At 42.1% G+C, this 18,061-nt stretch overlaps 1 pseudogene across 1 annotated transcript; it reads right to left on the bottom strand.

Moving 5' to 3' along the window:
* Positions 1 to 672: 672 nt before the first annotated feature.
* On the bottom strand, positions 673 to 14,250 carry LOC308244078 (tRNA (cytidine(32)/guanosine(34)-2'-O)-methyltransferase-like; annotated as a pseudogene). Its single transcript has 2 exons — positions 14,230 to 14,250; positions 673 to 1,574 (listed from the first exon to the last, which is right to left on the bottom strand). The product of its transcript is annotated as a tRNA (cytidine(32)/guanosine(34)-2'-O)-methyltransferase-like (transcript).
* Between the last annotated feature and the right edge of the window lie 3,811 nt (positions 14,251 to 18,061).

The raw sequence follows: 18,061 nt of genomic DNA, 5'->3' as shown, positions 1-18,061 counted from the left end.
TGGAAAAAGATAGTTTAAGTATACAAATGTTATATTTTATTTATGAATATAACATTTCATAATGTCATTTTGTTATTTAAAATATTCATATCTATAGTCCTTTTGGTGTATTTAATTTTTTCATTTTTTGTTGTATTATATGATCTTTTTTATTAGTAACTCAAATTATAAGATATCCCATGATGCCAATTAGTGACGACCCTGAGTACTATTTTCTGATTATTCCCCACCCCTCCCCTAACAATCCTACTATAAAAATGAACTGATTTGATTTGGTTTGGTGGGAAAGTCACAGGCACTGCTTTTATGATCATGATTTACTGCTGGAATTCATATTTGGGTATAAAGCTAAATTTCAGTTATATTAGTGAGAATGAAGATGTAATATTTTCCTCCATCAAAGTCAGGTATACCCCTGGGAAGATTCAGAGAGGAAGCAAGATCTCAGCCAAGAACCACTTCTGTGGTTCAAACGAACATTCCATGATGTTTCTTTCCTGGCTGTGCTCATGGTGGTCATTGTAGGTTTCCACTTGAAGCTTGTATTCAGGAGCCATTGAAGAGATATTTGAAAAACAAGTTCATTCATGCAATGAACTAATGCAAGTTCTGGTTCTCCTGACAGCATACAGCTTCCGAGTTGTCGCAGACTGCCAGCTTAATGTGTTAAGGTTAACAATTCATGTCACTGTCTTCCACCTCAGAGGCCATCAGGGTGTGGCACTGTGGGGCAGCCAGGGCCTGGGGCAACATGTCCACTGTGTTGATGGGACAGTCTAGGGGATGGATCTCCTTGGCCAGCTGCCCCCTCTTCTTCAATGTGCAGGCCTCCCAGTACTGCGGGAGATGGGGGCTGCGTGGGTGGAGTGTACTTGTGCTCTGAGCGGTCCTCCAGGTCCAATGTGTAACTGCGGTCCAAATCAGAAGCTCAGGTCCCCACAGGTCACAAATGGCACAATGATGAGGGTGAGACCATCTTTGAGCTCTGGATCAGCAGAGTGGTCCAGCAGAAGTTTCTCCAGGTACGGCAGGAAGCCTTCGGGGGTCATAACCCTGACAGGCAGCGAAAGCCTGGATGCTGGCGCCCAGGCTTGGCACAGAGCCCGCTGGAGAAGAAGACACGCAGCTATAGATCAGTGTCACATCCCGGACTAGGAAGATCTTGGCTACAAAGCAGCCCCCTGGCTTCAAAACATGTGTAGCGATGTTCAGAGCGACTAGGAGAAGCTGGGCCTACATCTGCTCATCCACAGCACGAAGGTCAGTGACATCGGGAGCCCCATTGCACACCACCAGGTCCGCGGGGCAGCACTCAAAGTGCTGGGTGATCTCCTCGGCAGTGGGCAGCTGGGTGATAACCCCCTTGATCTGTAACACACCTGGTAGCAGAACCAAAGCTTGAAGGTCCAAAGTCCCCGCCTGGCCAGACCCCTGTGGACTCCGGATCTCCTGGCTCAGCACCTCACTCCTGTCACAGCTTGGAATTCCTCACTGCGTTGCAGCAGCTTGAAGGCGCTGCGGGCACTGTAGGCGCACTAGCCATTCTCTTTGGCCAGTCGGTACTAAACATCTCGCTTGTCTTACTACGTCTGTCCCATCACTCCCAGGGACCTTGAGTCTTCAGTCTCCTCGGGGTCAGAGGCCCAGACTACACAGCTGCAGCAACGAGGGCAAACTTCTCCCCCCTCCTTGTTGGACAGTGCAGTCCTGACACCTCAGTTGTCTCAATCTGGACCCAGGTCCCCCGGCTCTATGCCCCAAGGCCCATGGTACCTTTAGGAGTGGGGAGGAGCTCGACAATGGAGTCAGGTCTGCCAGCAGCCCCAGTCAAACCAGTGATAAATCTCAGGGCTTCAGTTTCTGTCTGTTCTGAGTTGTTCTGAATGCCTATCAGGCAGCCTATATAATGCAGCCTATGGGCTACTGCAGTGGGGCAAGCCTGTCGTTGTGGGATGCGGAGGCTCCCGCAAGGTGCCAACCCATCAGAACTTGATCAGTTCATCTAGAGATTTATCTAGTTTTAGGAAAAACCAGGACCTGTATTTCACAAATTAGACATGTAGTACAATTATTAATTGCACTTCATTTTAAACAGATATATTTACCTACTAGAGGCGCAGTGAACGAAATTTGTGCACGGGGGGAGTGTGTTCCTCAGCCCAGCCTGCACCCTCTCCAATCTTGGACCCCTCAAGGGATGTCCGACTGCCCGTTTAGGCCCATCCCAGTAGGATCGGGCTTAAACAGGCAGTTGGACATCCCTCTCAAAATCCAGGACTGCTGGCTCCCAACTGCTCACCTGCCTGCCTTCCTGATTGCCCCTAACCTCTTCTGCTTGTTAGCCTGATCACCCCCTAATCACTCCCCTGCCTGCCTGATTGATGCCTAACTGGTCCTCTGCCAGCCTGATTGCCCCCAACAGCCCTCCTCTGCAGGCCTGGTCCCCCCCAACTGCTCTCCCTTGCAGGCCTGGTCCCCCCAACTTCCCTCCCCTGAAGGTCTGGTCCCCCCAAACTGCCCTGTCCTGCCGGCCTGCCCCCCCCCCAACTGCTCTCCCCTGCAGGCCTGGGTCCCCCCCAAACTGCCCTTCCCTGCAGGCTTGATTGCCCCCAACTGCCCTCCCTTGCAGGCCTGGTCCCTCCCAACTGCCCTCCCATGATGGCCATCTTGTGGCAGTCATCTTGTGTCCACATGGGGGCAAGATCTTTGACCACATGGGGGCAGCCATCTTGTGTGTTGGAGTGATGGTCAGTTTGCAGATTACTCTTTTATTAGATAGGATAGAGCCCTGGTGCATGGTTGGGGGCTGGCTGGTTTGCCCTGAAAGGTGTCCTGGATCAGGGTGGGAGTTCCCTTGGGGCATGGGGAGGCCTGGGCGAGGGGCCTGTGGTGGTTTGCAAGCCGGCCACACCCGCCGGCAACCCAAGCATAGGCTGGAAGCAGGTATCTGGGATTTATTTATCTTCTATAATTGAAACTTTGTAGCCTTGAGCAGAGGCCAGGGCAGGCCAGGGTGGGAAGCTTGGCTTCCTCCGTCGCCAAGGACAACCCAAGCCTCTGGCTGGCTCCAGCTCCGTGGCCACCACCATCTTGGTTGGGTTAATTTGCATACTCGCTCCTGATTGGCTGGTGGGCGTGGCTTGTAGGTATAGTGGAGATACAGTGAATTTGCATGTTTCTCTTTTATTAGATTAGATATTTTAAAATATATTAGTTATTTAATATTTCTAACTGCTTTATAACAGTGAACAACTTTAGTGTTGTATACTCTCCCTTCACCTTAATATTGTTTGATATGCCAAAGTAAAGATGTTCACTTTTTATAATTAATAGTTGGGTTTATTGATCTATGTAATATAGTGTGTGCTTGCCCTCTTTTTCTCCTTTATTAATTGATGACATTTTCCTGGGTTTACTTTTCTTTCTGAAAATTGCCAAATATTTATTAACATAATTGTGTAGAAAATTACTTTGTCTCTTTTTATTTGAAAATGTCTTCATTTTACTCAGTACTTTAAAAACAATTTGTCCCGGATGGTGTGCTCAGTGGTTGAGCCTCAACCTATGATCCAGGAAGTCACAGTTAAATTCCCAATCAGGACACAGGCTTGATCCCTAGTTAGGGATGTGCAGGCGGCAGCTGATCAATAATTCTCCCTCATCATTGATTTTTCTATCTCTCTCTCCCTCTCACTTCCTCTCTGAAATCAATAAAAGTATATTTAAAAAATTTGCTCTTTAAAATTCTGAGAGAAATGTTTTTCATAATATTAAAAACAATATTCATCTTCTAATGTATACTATTTCTGACAAGCGATTGGTTATTAGACAGATATGGTCCTTATCTTTCATTTTTATTGGTGTGTTTAACAATTTTTTTCTCTTCACTTTTAATGTTTTATTTTTTTAACTAGTACAGGAACTTCACAAGTTCAGATATTTGAAAGGATTCACAGGAACCCATAGAGCATACAAACCTAAGGTTTCTATTTAAAGGGAAAAGATAAGGTACAGCAAGAGAAAGTAAGTACAGGCAATTATTAGAGTTCTTAGAAACACCCAGATGCAAGCTTATTAGTACCTTTATTCACACATGGACATATGTACTTCTCCTTCAGTTTGAATCACAAATTCTGTGCAATGAATCTTAGCTCAAGGGAGAAGTTCCCAGTGGAGTCTTTTATGCCTCTTTGGTCAATCCAGGCTGCCTAACAGATTATGCCGGGTGAAAATCACCAGTAAAAATCTGGTTTTAGGGATTACCTGGGGAGTTTCAAATCCTAAACAGCATGTCATGAACCTCACTGCCTTTACTGTAGCCAAGAGTCTAAGTCAGACATCTTGAGGTCCCTAAAGATAAAGAGTCCCCAGTACAGCTGTAAAATAACTATCCCACACAACCATCATATTCACATCATATTCTGGATGTGAATTTATTTTTCTTTATTTGGCTCAGTTCTCAAAATATACTTCTTTTTTTTTTTTTTAAATATATTTTATTGATTTTTTACAGAGAGGAAGGGAGAGGGATAGAGAGTCAGAAACATCGATGAGAGAGAAACATCGATCAGCTGCCTCCTGCACACCTCCTGCTGGGGATTAGCCTGCAACCAAGGTACATGCCCTTGACCGGAATCGAACCCGGGACCCTTCAGTCCGCAGGTCGACGCTCTATCCACTGAGCCAAACCGGTTTCGGCTCAAAATATACTTCTAATCTAAAGATTCACGCCATCCTTCTTCTTAAACTTTGAACTTTAACTAATTTCAATAGGCAGTATATAAACATATGACAAAAATAAATGCATATTGTATACTTGCTCAGTTACATAAAAGCACAGATTGCTAGGTAGGCAGATATAGTACCCCTTTTGGTTGCTTTTGCCTCATATACTCTTTTTTAAATTTACCTTTATTGTTGAAAGAGTTTCAGATGTTCCCCTTTGCCCCCATTGACTCCCTCTACCCTGGTCTCACCCCACCTCCCGGCCTTCACTGCACTATTGTCTGTGACCATGGGTTATGCATATATGCAAATAAGTTCTTTGGCTAATCTCTAACTCTTCATTTCTAAAATGTCCGCTACTTCTTTGTTAGACCTTTTAATTTTATCCACAAATTCTCTCATGTTCTGCTTTGTGTTTTTTTATTCAGGTGTTTCAACCTGAATATTTTTTAGCTCACTCATGTGTTTCATTTTTATTCTAATTTTCTTGTTAAATTACTTATTATACCATCAATTTCCTTGAATATATCAATCACAATTATTTTATAACCTATGTATATAAACACAAATAACTCCATCATTTCATTATTCTTGTGTGTACATGTAGATCTTTTCATAATATTTTCTTGGGCCTCTTTCTAGTGTACTTGGTAATATGTTATTGGATTTCATATATTATGTAAGAAACATTACAGAGGCTCTGGATAATGCTATCTTCTTCTAGAGAGGATTCACCCTTTGCTCTGAAAAACAGATAAAGTGGGACAAATCAAAATAAGCAATCAGATGAGCTGACCTACTCAGGGGTACATTTTTAATAAGACCTTTTTCTGCCTTGGATTTACTTCTTCTTTTTGGGGTATAACCCTTTAGGGGTTTCCATCTTGGAATATGGATCATTTACTAAGACCCTTTTTGACTGATGAGTACTGAACTACAGTCTTTTATTGTTTTGTTTTATTTTTGTCTTCTCAGACCCACAAGACAGTTGAACCTTCTGTTTTGCTTTACAAAAATTGTTCTTTTTAACTTCTTAAATTCTTGTCCTAAGAAGTTAAAGAATTCAAAAAGATCCTTAAAGAGAACAAATATTGTGTAGTCATTGACTCCCAGGAGGAACTCTTATTAATAGGGATCAGGTTTAGACTCCCCGCCTAAACAAACAACAAATTAGACATTAACGTGAGAAAATGGTTTTGAGACTTGAACAATAAGCAGTGAAGGACAGTGATACCTGAAAGAAAGGCAATAAATGAGTCCCACAACTGTCCTATCTTTCTACTTGCAGGGTTATCGAGCTGAGAAATGGGGGTGGGAGTTTGGTAGGACAAAGTAAAGAAAGACTAGTGAACTAAGTGAACTGAGACAGAGTTCATTGTTTTGAAGAAACTAAGGGAGCTAGAATTCTCAAGGTAAAGTGCCAGGAGAGAAAGCTGTACTGAGAGAAGGTTACAATTGCCAGCAAGTCTTCCGCTAAATACTATTAACACATATGTGTGAAGAAACTATTGAGGCCAGGGAAAGAACTGCATAAAGGGAACAGTGGGAACAATTTCCACAGGACTGGAATGCTTTGTTTCCTCATCAACTAGAGTAAATTTGTTGAGTACAGCTTTAACAAAGTAAGCTTACAAATGAACAGAGAGTATCTGAGTAAGAAGGAGGGGGTGCCATTCTTTCAGGTAGGTAGGTAATAGCGAGTTACAGGTGGGCAAGAAAAACCTGTTTGAGCAAAATCTGAGAGATGAAAGATATAGTAAGGTTTAAAAACATACTAGAAATTGTACCAATTGACGTTTTAAATGTCATTTCATCTAATATGATTAAATATGTAATTATTTCCCCTCAAAAATAATAGGAATCATATAGCAAAGTGTAAATAGTTCATATGCTTCTGAAATAGAAAAAAATGTTGAGGAACTGTCTTGTGCATCATTATTTGGACAAATAACTAACAGCCCTTCCTGGATTATAACAACTAATTATTTGCAAGAGATCAGGAGCTAAAATAATTCCTGTAAATCAGCAGGAGTGTGAAAGAAAATAAAGACAGATATATCTTTACCACAAAGAGAGTGTGATGTGACATCACCTCTTATCATCAGGTTTCAAGGCATTCTTCATTAGATGACACACAGCAAGCTACTGCTACCTATAAAGGAGTTTAAAGGGAAATAAAATAAACTTGAAATAACCATCCATCAAAATTTGTAAGCAAATGATGAAAGTAAATGAAATGAATATCTCTTCCTTTATCCATTTCTACCTCATTTTAAAAGTCAAAAACCTACCCTAACCGGTTTGGCTCAGTGGATAGAGTGTTGGCCTGTGGACTGAAGGGTCCCAGGTTCCATTCCGGTCAAGGGCAAAGGGCACATCCCCGGTAGGGAGTGTGCAGGAGGCAGCTGATCGATGTTTCTCTCTCATCGATGTTTCTGACTCTCTATCCCTCTCCCTTCCTCTCTGTAAAAATCAATAAAATATATTTTAAAAAAATAAAAATTAAAAAATAAAAATAAAAAACCTTTATTTATCCTTTAGCTCAAATATCACTTTTTTCAGAGAGAGCTACCCTGATACCCTAATCTAAAATAAGCCTTAATCATAATTATTTTATCAGGATATCTCCTACACAATGGAAATAATTCCATTTGATATATCAGTGGGAAAGAATGAGTGGGAAAAGGGAGACAGTCTATGAGAAGAGTGTAAGGTTTGTCTTTTGTTGTTGTTTTTCATTAATATTTAATTTGTTTTTCTGAAAATAAAGTGCATTAGGTAATGGGGATAAATGAAAGAATAAAGAGTGATACCTTTTGAGTTTTATTTTTACCTAGTCTTTTATTATGTAAGATATTTAAACAAGAGTTTTTGATTCATTTGATTCAAAAGAGACCAAATAATTTTCTTTTTTAATATGAAATATATACATTTTAAAGATATTATGGTAAGTTATTATAACATTGTTTTTTACTTATAACGTCCTGCGTTCCCTGAAGTCCTGATGCCCTCTTAGCTTGTTGCTATGCAAAGTGTCCTTCACAGAACAATGGCATAAGCATCATGTGGGCACATTTGCAGAAAATCAGTTCCTCCTTAATCACTGAATCAGAAACACAAGATCCCATAATTCACCTTTTAAAAGTGTCACTTCACTGAATAGTGACAATTAGACATCCTGGGTTTAGGTTTTTTGCCCTGCACTACTATAGCTTCCCTTTTTTATCCAGTTACCTTCCTTGAGTAAAAGAGGTGCTTGGCTACAGTATATCTGAGAAGAATTTCAGAGCAAACAAACTGCAATGATGTCATGGAAAAGCTCTTAGAAAACGATATAGTAAAGATGTAATATGCAAATGGTCATTACGCTGTAAAGGGCAATGACCCACCGCAACAACCGAATCACAGATCAGCAGGAGGGTAGGGCAGCAAGCTACAAGTGGGAGGCAGAGAGCTACAGGAGGGGGCAGGGAAGCAAGCTATTGGCGGGGGGGGGGGGGGGTGGGCAGGGGGATGGAGGGAGCTACAGGAGAGTGGGGCAGCGGGTGGAGAGCTACAGGAGGGCAGCAGCGAGCTACTGGTGAGCTACTGGCGAGCTACTGGCGAGCTACTGGTGCAGGGATTTGTGCGCAGGGCTACTAGTAGTTTCATATCCAGGGATGGAGAACCCCAATGTGATATTTTTCTTCTCATGGTAACTGATGGCATTAACATACTTTGATCAATATTACTAAGTGATTATTATATAAGCCAGTGTTTATTGGGCACTTGCTATTCGGCAGACACTGTTTTTAGTGTTACACAGTACATAGATTATTACATTTAAACCTAAAACCAATCCTATGAGGTAGATACTATTATTAGCCCCATTTTCAAGATGAGGAAACAGAAAGAGTGCAGCCACCTGCCCAAAGTCATATAGTTACTAAATGACAGAGCCAAGATTTGCAAATAGTCAGTTTAGCCCTTAAACTATGAGCTGTCACTCATGTACTGTCACATGCACGAGTGAGAGGCTGTATGTCTGCCTTAAGGAAGAACACTGTAATATCTACACAAACCTCACTTTTGAAATTATGATTGCTTGCTCTTTTGCTAAATAGTTCTCTGCATAACTAAGATGTTTGAGAAGGAAGCCAAAAGTTTTTCAATTAGTGAACCCAGTCATGGTTTTCTACAAAACACTGAGCCAAGTATGAATTTAGATCAGTGATTTTTAACCTTTTTTAATCTCATGGCACACATAAACTAATTACTAAAAATCTGTGGCACACGGAAAAATATATTTTTGCTGATCTGACAAAAAACAAGTTATAATTTTGATTAATTCGCACTGGACAGCTATTGTTGTATTGGCTGTTGTCATTTCTTTATTTGACAATCTAAGGGAAAAGAGGTCCATGCTCCTGACTAAATAGTGAGGTACTGCGTGTTTTAAAAATCCCTGCAGCACACAGGTTGAAAATCGCTGCTTTAGAGGAAGCCTCCAAGGACTGACTACATAAAGTTGCCAGATAAACTACAGGACTTCAAGTTAAACTTGGGATATGAAATTTTTATGAAAAGTACATATACATGTTAATTGCTGCTTATCTGAAACTGAAATTATTGGGTATATTGTATTTTTATTTACTAAATCTGGCAATCCTAAATACTGTAATAAGAAGGGGCAATGACATTTACTAGCACATTAGCTACACCCATTTCAAAAGCTCATATTCATTCTTTTCCATTGTGCTAACATAAGAGGCTTTATTGAGATTCTGTCACTGCCCTCTCATTCCTGGCTTGCTGCTGCTTTTAAAAGATATAGAGGGTATAAATGATGATAGAAGGAGACTTGACTGGGGTTGGTGAAGACACAATACAGTGTACAGGTGATGTGTTGTGGAATTGTGTACCTGAAAGCTGTATATTTTGTTAAACAGTGTCACCCCAACACATTCAATAAAAAGGAAAACAAATTAAGTAGGAAAAAAAAACAAAGAGATTGTCAATTGGCTCTTATTTTGAAATTGAATTAGCCACACACTTCTGCAAGAAAATTATCAGTTTATGATTTTTGAGCATCATTCTTGCCTACAATATGGTGATAAATCTTCATTCTACAAATTATTGGTAATTTCAAAGGCAGCCTGGTGGTGAGTTGGGGGAAATAAATCTCAGAACCTTTCAATATCATTTTGCAACTATCCCTTTAAAGTTCCTCAGACTTCATTACTAATTCACCCTAACAAGTTGCCACATCCTTTTTTTATCAGTAAGCCAGATTGATTAATGTTTCTAAGTGCTTTCAACTGAGATATAATATTGAAATGTTCAGTACAAAAGTATCTTCTGAATAATAGAGTATCAATGCATTTCTTTTAAAATACATAATATCCGGTTATGTTACATATTTTATAGTGTGCTGGGAATTCACTTAAAAAGCACAAAGGATTCTGAAAATACATTGTTCCCTTTAATAGAAGTGCTCCATTACAGGTGCACAGTTGAGCAAAGTCTAAACCAGCAAATATCAACTAGCACGCACCATCTTTCTGTGGTATCGCAGCACAAGGCAGAGAACAATTACACACAGCACCTGGCCGTGGGCAGCAGCACTGTAGCATTACAAGCAAGCTACCAAATGAAATCAGGGATCTTTTTTCCATGAAATTGGGGGCAAGAGGCTATGCTTTGCTTGGTTGTGGCTGTTCTATTTCTGTATCTATTTACTCATTTGCTTTGCATTTGTTGTGTGCTGCAGCCAGAAGTTTGCTCCAGTCAATGAGAGGTGGAACCTGATGCTCTCTAAGGTTGTTCTCTAAGGGGAAATTCGTTATGCTAGTTTGGGTACCTGAACTTAGTTAATAAGAAATGGGAAATAAAGAGCCACAATCCTGATTAAATAATAAGAGATTATTTGTATAAGTATATCATTCATGATGTACAAAGACATAGGGGACTAAGGAAATATGTCACTGTTTCAGAGAACTTGCTCCCCTTCATGTTACTCAGGGCAGATGTAAGGAGATGGCTGAAATCTTCCCTAGGCGGTCTTCTGATCGTACAGTGCACTTACAGTTAATGCTTAAGATTTCTTTTGTCTTTGGGAAACCAATGTATACATTCTCTAATACTATTTTTTTTTTTTTTTACAAACACCTAAAATATTGGTGTTGTAGAAGAAATGTATTATCCTATTTGTCAAATGTACTTTCCTATTTACTTGTCATATGGTTGAATTCAATGAAATAAAACATTACAGAGGAAGCCTTTGAGTAACACAGAGCTGTGGTTAAAAACCCACATTTTCGCTGAAACCGGTTTGGCTCAGTGGATAGAGCATCAGCCTGCGGACTGAAGGGTCCCGGGTTCCATTCCGGTCAAGGGCATGTACCTTGGTTGTGGGCACAACCCCAGTAGGAGGTGTGCAGGAGGCAGCTGATCGATGTTTCTCTCTCATCGATGTTTCTAACTCTCTATCCCTCTCCTTTCCTCTCTGTAAAAAATCAATAAAATATATTAAAAAAAAAAACCCACATTTTCATCCCTCCAATACAAACTTGGCCATCATGCATCACAGACACATACACTCCCCACACACACTCCATCCACATTCAAAGACTCCATAACAAACTCTTCTGTTACTTAATTGGAAAACTAGAATACATAGCATTTTAATCACCTGTATCTGTAAGCTATAAAAAATATAAGACTATGGTCACTATCTTTGTAATTTCCTTTTTTTAAAAATTTATTTTGATAACCACTCTCTTGCTTTCATCCAGCCTTGTTTTTTTCTGTGCTACCATATGGAGATTTACTAAGTAAAAATATTTCTAATGTGAATTAATATCCTATGCCCTAAAAACAACTATTCCTTTCCCAAAAAAGTCACCCTCTCCACCAGTGTCTATTGGCTCCATGAGAAAGGATTTGAAATATACCTTTTAAAAATCCTATTTACTTCCTTAAATGTTTTGCTTTGATTTACATAAATTCCAATCAATAAAAGAGAATGAGTTTAGCGCAAAACACCTACATATGCAATTTCAAAAATCTCAAAAACTACTTCAATTTGGACAAAAAAATAAACATTTTGAAGTGCAACATCATATATTCGGTTCAAGATGCAAATACTTCCCAAGTTAAATTATACATCTATATATATGAAAGTCTAAGTGACTGACTGAACGACTGGAACCACCAGTCACCCAGGCACTATGACATGCGCAGACACTCAATGCAGGAGCTGGCCCCTGGTAGTCAGTGCACTACCACAGCCAACCTCCCGCAGCCAGCCAACCTCCAGTGGTCCCTCCTCCCAGCTGGCTGGCCAACCTCTCGCAGTCCCTCCCCCCATCCCTTCCCCCTGGCCAGCAGGCCCCGATTGGCCCGGCCCTGATTGGGACTGGGCAAGACGGCCCCAATAGGCCCTGATCACAGGCCAGGCCCAGGGACCCCACCCATGCACAAATTCATGCACCAGGTCTCTAGTTTTATATAAACACAATGATATGATCTTGTTCTAAGTCCTTTGCCAATGATCAATACTTGTATAAATAGGACAATGTCTTCACTGCTTTTCACTAATTGGTTAATAATACATTTCACATGAGCATCTTCTCTGAGCCAGACCATGTGCTCACACACCACACTAGAGAAATCTATACATATAAAACCCTAATATGCAAATAGACCAAACAGCAAAACAACTGAACAACCAGTTGCTATGATGTGTGCTGACCACAGGGGGCGCGTGAGGGACATAAGGGCGTTGGCAGCAGGTGGCAGAGTGTGGAACATGGCAGGCATCAGCCATGGCAGTATGGTGGAGCAGGTGAGTGGGGGCGCCAGGCCAAGGTGGGGCATTGGTCTCTGTCATTGGGGCGAGCCTCTGGTAGTTACTGAAAATTCTTTGCTCCCATGCGCCATGGTCCCGCTGGGTGCTTGCACCTGCTGCTGGTGACAGCCCCGCTCACACCCACTGCTGGCACCCGGCTCTGGCCCCAATTGCTCAGCGCTGTCAGTGGGTGCAAGAAGTGGCGGTCGGCCCTGATCACCTCTCAGGGCTTCTCCACTTTCCCCGCTCCTGAGGGGCAATTGGGGCCAGCAGCCATCTCTCACACCTGCTGCCAGCGACAGCCCAGCTCGCACCCGCTGTTGGCATTGGAGCCACTGCTCACACACACTGCTGGTGCTGGCCCCACTCACACCTGCAACTGGTGCTGGTCACGATTGCCCCTGAGGGCTTCTCCACCTCCCCCTGCTCCTGAGGGGCGGTCAGGGCAGCAGCAGCTGCTCGCACCCACTGCTGGTGCCGGCCCCAATTGCTCCACGCTGTCAGCGGGTGTGAGCAGGGCTGGTGCTGTCAGCATGTGGGAGCGGCAGCAGCGAAAGAGGGGCTGCTGGCAGACGAGACCAGGGGCCACAGTGGAAGGGGCCAGGAGAGGGTGCGGAGGATGGGTCAAGACCCGCCCCTGTGCCCACCGCAGCCTCGTGGCCCTCAGTTCCTTTCAAGGTGCATGAATTCGTGCACTGGGCCCCTAGTAGAAAGTAAAACTCAAGATTTAAGTAGGAAAAAGGCACTATGTAAATGGTATAGAAGATCACATTTTGTTTTCTTCTGGATAGATAAGTTTAAAATTCCTTGAGTAAGTATATAGATTATGTGGACTGACACTAGAGAGGAGTGAGAATATTACAATTTAGAATTAGAGCTAAATAATTATGATCAATATGAGGAACAAAAAATCCTACAGCCTTGACAGGGTGTCTCAGTTGGTTGAAGCATCATTCCATACACCAAAATGTTGCGGGTTTGACTCCTAGCCAGGGCACATACCTCGGTTGCTGGTTCAGTCCCTGGTCCAGCACATACAGAGAGCAACAGATCAATGTTTCTCTCTCACATGGATGTTTCTCTCTCTCTCTCACTCTATTCTTTCCTTTCCCCTGTCTCTAAAACCAATAAACATATCCTCAGGTGAGGATTTAAAAATGTAAAATATAGCAGGCAGCAGAAGTAGCTGTTCAGGTATACAATGGCATCAATTTATTCATTCCTTAAATAAATTAAATGAGACTATTAGTATATGATACAGAACACTTCTCATATTTTGACAATTCAAATTATCCCATACCTCCATAGTTAAAATTAAACAAAAAGTAGCCAACAGAAACTTGGGATTGTGACCTAGAATGCTTTTCTCAGATGTCAATATAATTCAGTAATAAAAACTGAAGAATGCTAGTAATAATAATAAAAGCATAATATGAAAATTGACTAAACAGACGAACAGCAGAACGTCCATCCAGACGACCATGCTCTGACACCCACTGGTGCCAAGCCAGTCAAGCCGGGTGCAATGCGATTGGTCAGGGGCCTGACCATCACCCCATGATCGCCCCGTAGAGGGAGGCCCAGGCTACCTGGCGGTGGCACTGTGGTGAGGCGCCTGGGCCTCTCTCTGTGGGGGCGATCCATTGCAGAGCCCCGGCCGGGTGAGCAGGACTTACCTCTTTGGGGCAGAGCCCCATGATCAATCACCCTGCAGAGGGAGGCCCAAGCTACCTGGTTTTGGCACTGCGGTGGGTGGGTGGGGCCTCCTTCTGCAGGGCGATTGATTCTGGGGCTCCTGGACTGTGAGAGGGCACAGGCTGCGTTGACAGACCCACCCTGAGTGCACAAATTTTGTGCACTGGGCTTCTAGTGTTTTATAAATGAACACGGGGAGGTGTGTCCCTCAGCCCAGCCTGCACCCTCTCCAATCTGGGACCCCTCGAGGGTTTAGGCCCGATCCCGGTAGGATCAGGCCTAAATGGGCAGTCGGACATCCCTCTCACAATCCAGGACTGCTGGCTCCCAACTGCTCACCTGCCTGCCTTCCTGATTGCCCCTAACTGCTTCTGCCTGCCAGCCTGATCACCCCCTAACCACTCCCCTGCCAGCCTGATTGATGCCTAACTGCTCCCCTGCCAGCCTGATTGCCCCTAACTGCCCTCCTCTGCAGGCCTGGTCATCCTTAACTGCCCTCCCCTGCAGGCCTGGTCCCCCCAACTGCCCTTCCCTGCAGGCCCGGTTGCCCCCAACTTTCCTCCTCTGCTGGCCTGGTCACCTCTAACTGCCCTACCCTGCAGGCTTGATTGCCCCCAACTGCCCTCCCTTGCAGGCCTGGTCCCTCCCAACTGCCCTCCCCTGCTGGCCATCTTGTGTCCACATGGGGGCAGCCATCTTTGACCACATGGGGGCACCCATCCTGTGAATTGGAGTGATGGTCAATTTGTATATTACTCTTTTATTAGATAGGATTAGATAGGATAGAGGCCTGGTGCATGGGTGGGGGCCAGCGGGTTTGCCCTGAAGGGTGTCCCAGAACAGGGTGGGGGTTCCCTTGGGGTGTGAGGTGGCCTGGGTGAGGGGCCTGTGGTGGTTTGCAGGCTGGCCACACCCCCCTGGGACCCAAATGGAGGCCCTGGTATCTGGGATTATTTTATCTTCTATAATTGAAACTTTGTAGCCAAGCCTCCTGCTTGCTCTGTGGCCACAACCATTTTTGTTGGGATTTGTTTATCTTCTATAATTAAAACTTTGTAGCCTTAAGCGGAGGCCAAGGCAGGCCAGGGCAGGCAGAAAGCTTGGATTACTCCATTGCCAGAGAAACCCAAGCCTCCTGCTCTCTTTGTGGCCACAGCCATCTTGGTTAGGTTAATTTGCATACTCGCTTCTGATTGGCTGGTGGGCATGGCTTGTGGGAGGTGTGGTCAATTTGCATATTACTCTTTTATTAGATAGGATACTTATTAGCAGGAAGCACTGCATGCATTGAAATTTAAACAATCTTTTTTAATAAAAATATGACTTGATCTAATTTTTAAACCTAATTTTGGTAAATTCTATTTCTGTCTCAATTATGAATAATTTACTTTAATGATTTCATACAAAAATTAATATTCTGAGTGAACGATGAAATTATACCACTCTTGAATTTCTTATCTTCATTAAATGGAGACCAGAAAAGTTTTCATAAATATATAATAAGTTTTAAAGTTTTAAACTAAAATTCTTACCATTAAAAACTATTAATAAATATTGCTATGATGAAGATTTGCAATAAAAATTGGTCAACTGTGAAAAACCATCAACATTGTTTTTTTTTTTTTTTTTTTTTTTTTTTTTTTTTTTTAAGTGTTGGAAGAGTTTATATAATGGTCATCAAGACTTTGAAATACAGGAAAAACATCACTTGTTATTAGGTCATTAAAGTTATTCTCAAAAGTTTTTTATTGTTGACTCTGTTACAGATGTTACCCATCTCCCCGCCACCTTTGCTTACCTCTACCCTGCACTCAACACCCCCAACCCCTAGGGCTTCAACACATTGTCTGTCTCCACTGTCTCCATGGGTTATGCATATATACATATATATCCTTTGGTTGATCTCTTTCCATCCTCTCTACTTTTCTCTCCTCTGAGAACTGCACAATTTATCCATGCCTCTGGCCCTATTTTTTTTTTTTTTTTGGTCGGTTTATTTTTACCTTAAGTGAGATCATGTGCTATTTGTCTTTCTCTGATTGGCTTATTTCACTTCACACAATAATTTCCAGGTCCAGCCATGCTGTTCCAAAGGTAAGATCTCTTTCTTTGATACAGCCTCATAGCATTCCACTGTGTAAATGTCCCACAGCTTTTTTTTATCCACTCATCAGCTGATGGGCACTTGGGCTCTTTCTAGATCTAGACTATTGTAAATAATGCTTCAGTGAACATTGGGGTGAATATATTCTTTCTTTTTGGTATTTTGTGATTCTTAGGATATATACCCAGAAGTGGAATTTCTGGTCAAAGGGCGGTTCCACTTTTAATTTTTGAGGAAACAACATACTGTTTTCCATAATGGCTGCAACATATTGCATTCTCACAGTGCACTAGGGTAGCCATTTCTCCACATTCTCTCCAGCACTTGTTTATTGATTTATTAATAGTTGCCATTCTGACTGATGTAAGGTGATACCTCATTGTAGTTTTTATTTGCATCTCTCTGATTATTAGTGACCTTGAGCATTTTTTCATATGTATATTGGCCATCTATATGTCCGTTTTAGAGAAGTACTTATTCAGGTCCCTTGCCCATTTTTTATAGGATTGTTTGTCTACCTGGTGTTGAGTTGTGTAAGTTCTTTATATATTTGGAGATTAACCCCTTATCTGGTGAATCATTATCAAATTTGTTCTCCCATATAGTGGGTTCCCTTTTTGTTTTGTTGATGGCTTCTTTTGCTATGCAGAGCTGTTTAGTTCTATAGAGTCCCATTTATGTTTTTCCTATGTTTCCCTTTCCCTCAGAGACATAGTGGCAACAATATGTCTGAGTGATGCCTGTGATTTTACGGCCTATGTTTTCTTCTAGGATTTTTATGGTTTTGTGAATTACATTTAAGTATTTTATCCATTTTGAGTTTAGTCTTATGTATGGTGTGCTTTTGTGGTCTAGTTGCAATTATTTGCAGGTTGCTGTCCAATTTTTCCAACACCATTTATGGAAGAAACTGTCTTTAATCCATTGTATGCCTTTGCCTCCTTTGTCAAATATTAATTGACCATTAAGACATGCGTTGATTTCTGGGCTTTCTGTTCTGTTCCATTGATCTATATGCCTGTTCTTGTGTCAGTACCAAGTAGTTTTGATTACTATGACCTTGTAGTATAGTTTGCATTCAGGTTGTGTGATTCCTCCAACTTTGTTCTTCTTTCTCAAGATCCCTATTGCTATTAGGGGTCTTTTTTTGGTTCCATATAAATTTTTGGAATAACCTTCCTAGTTCTGTAAAATATGGCATTGATATCTTGATAGGAATTGTTTTGAATCTGTAGATTGCTTTGGCAAGTATAGACATTTTAATGATGTTAAGTGTTCCTTTCCATGAACACAGTATATGCTGCCACTTATTTATATATCCATAAATTTCTTACCCTAAAGACTCCATCAGAAAACTAATAGAACTGATAAATTATTTCAGCAAAGTAGCAGGATACAAATAAATATTCAGAAATCAGTTCATTTTATATACCAATACAACAAGGCCTTGATATAACAGACTAATTTGGGTGAGGGAGTATCTGCTAAAACTGAAATTCCATTATATAGTAAAGTACTAGAGGCCCAGTGCATGAAATTCGTGCACGGGGGTGTGTGTCCCTCAGCCCAGCCTGCACCCTCTCCAATCTGGGACCCCTGAAGGGATGTCCGACTGTCGGACATCCCTCTCACAATCCAGGACTGCTGGCTCCCAACAGCTTGCCTGCCTGCCTTCCCGATTGCCCCTAACTGCTTCTGCCTGCCAGCCT

This window comes from Plecotus auritus, assembly GCF_963455305.1.
Source record: "Plecotus auritus genome assembly, chromosome: 3".
Lineage (NCBI taxonomy): Eukaryota > Metazoa > Chordata > Mammalia > Chiroptera > Vespertilionidae > Plecotus > Plecotus auritus.
Note: the sequence above shows the minus strand (reverse complement) of the source record. Positions and strands in the feature narration are given on the sequence as shown.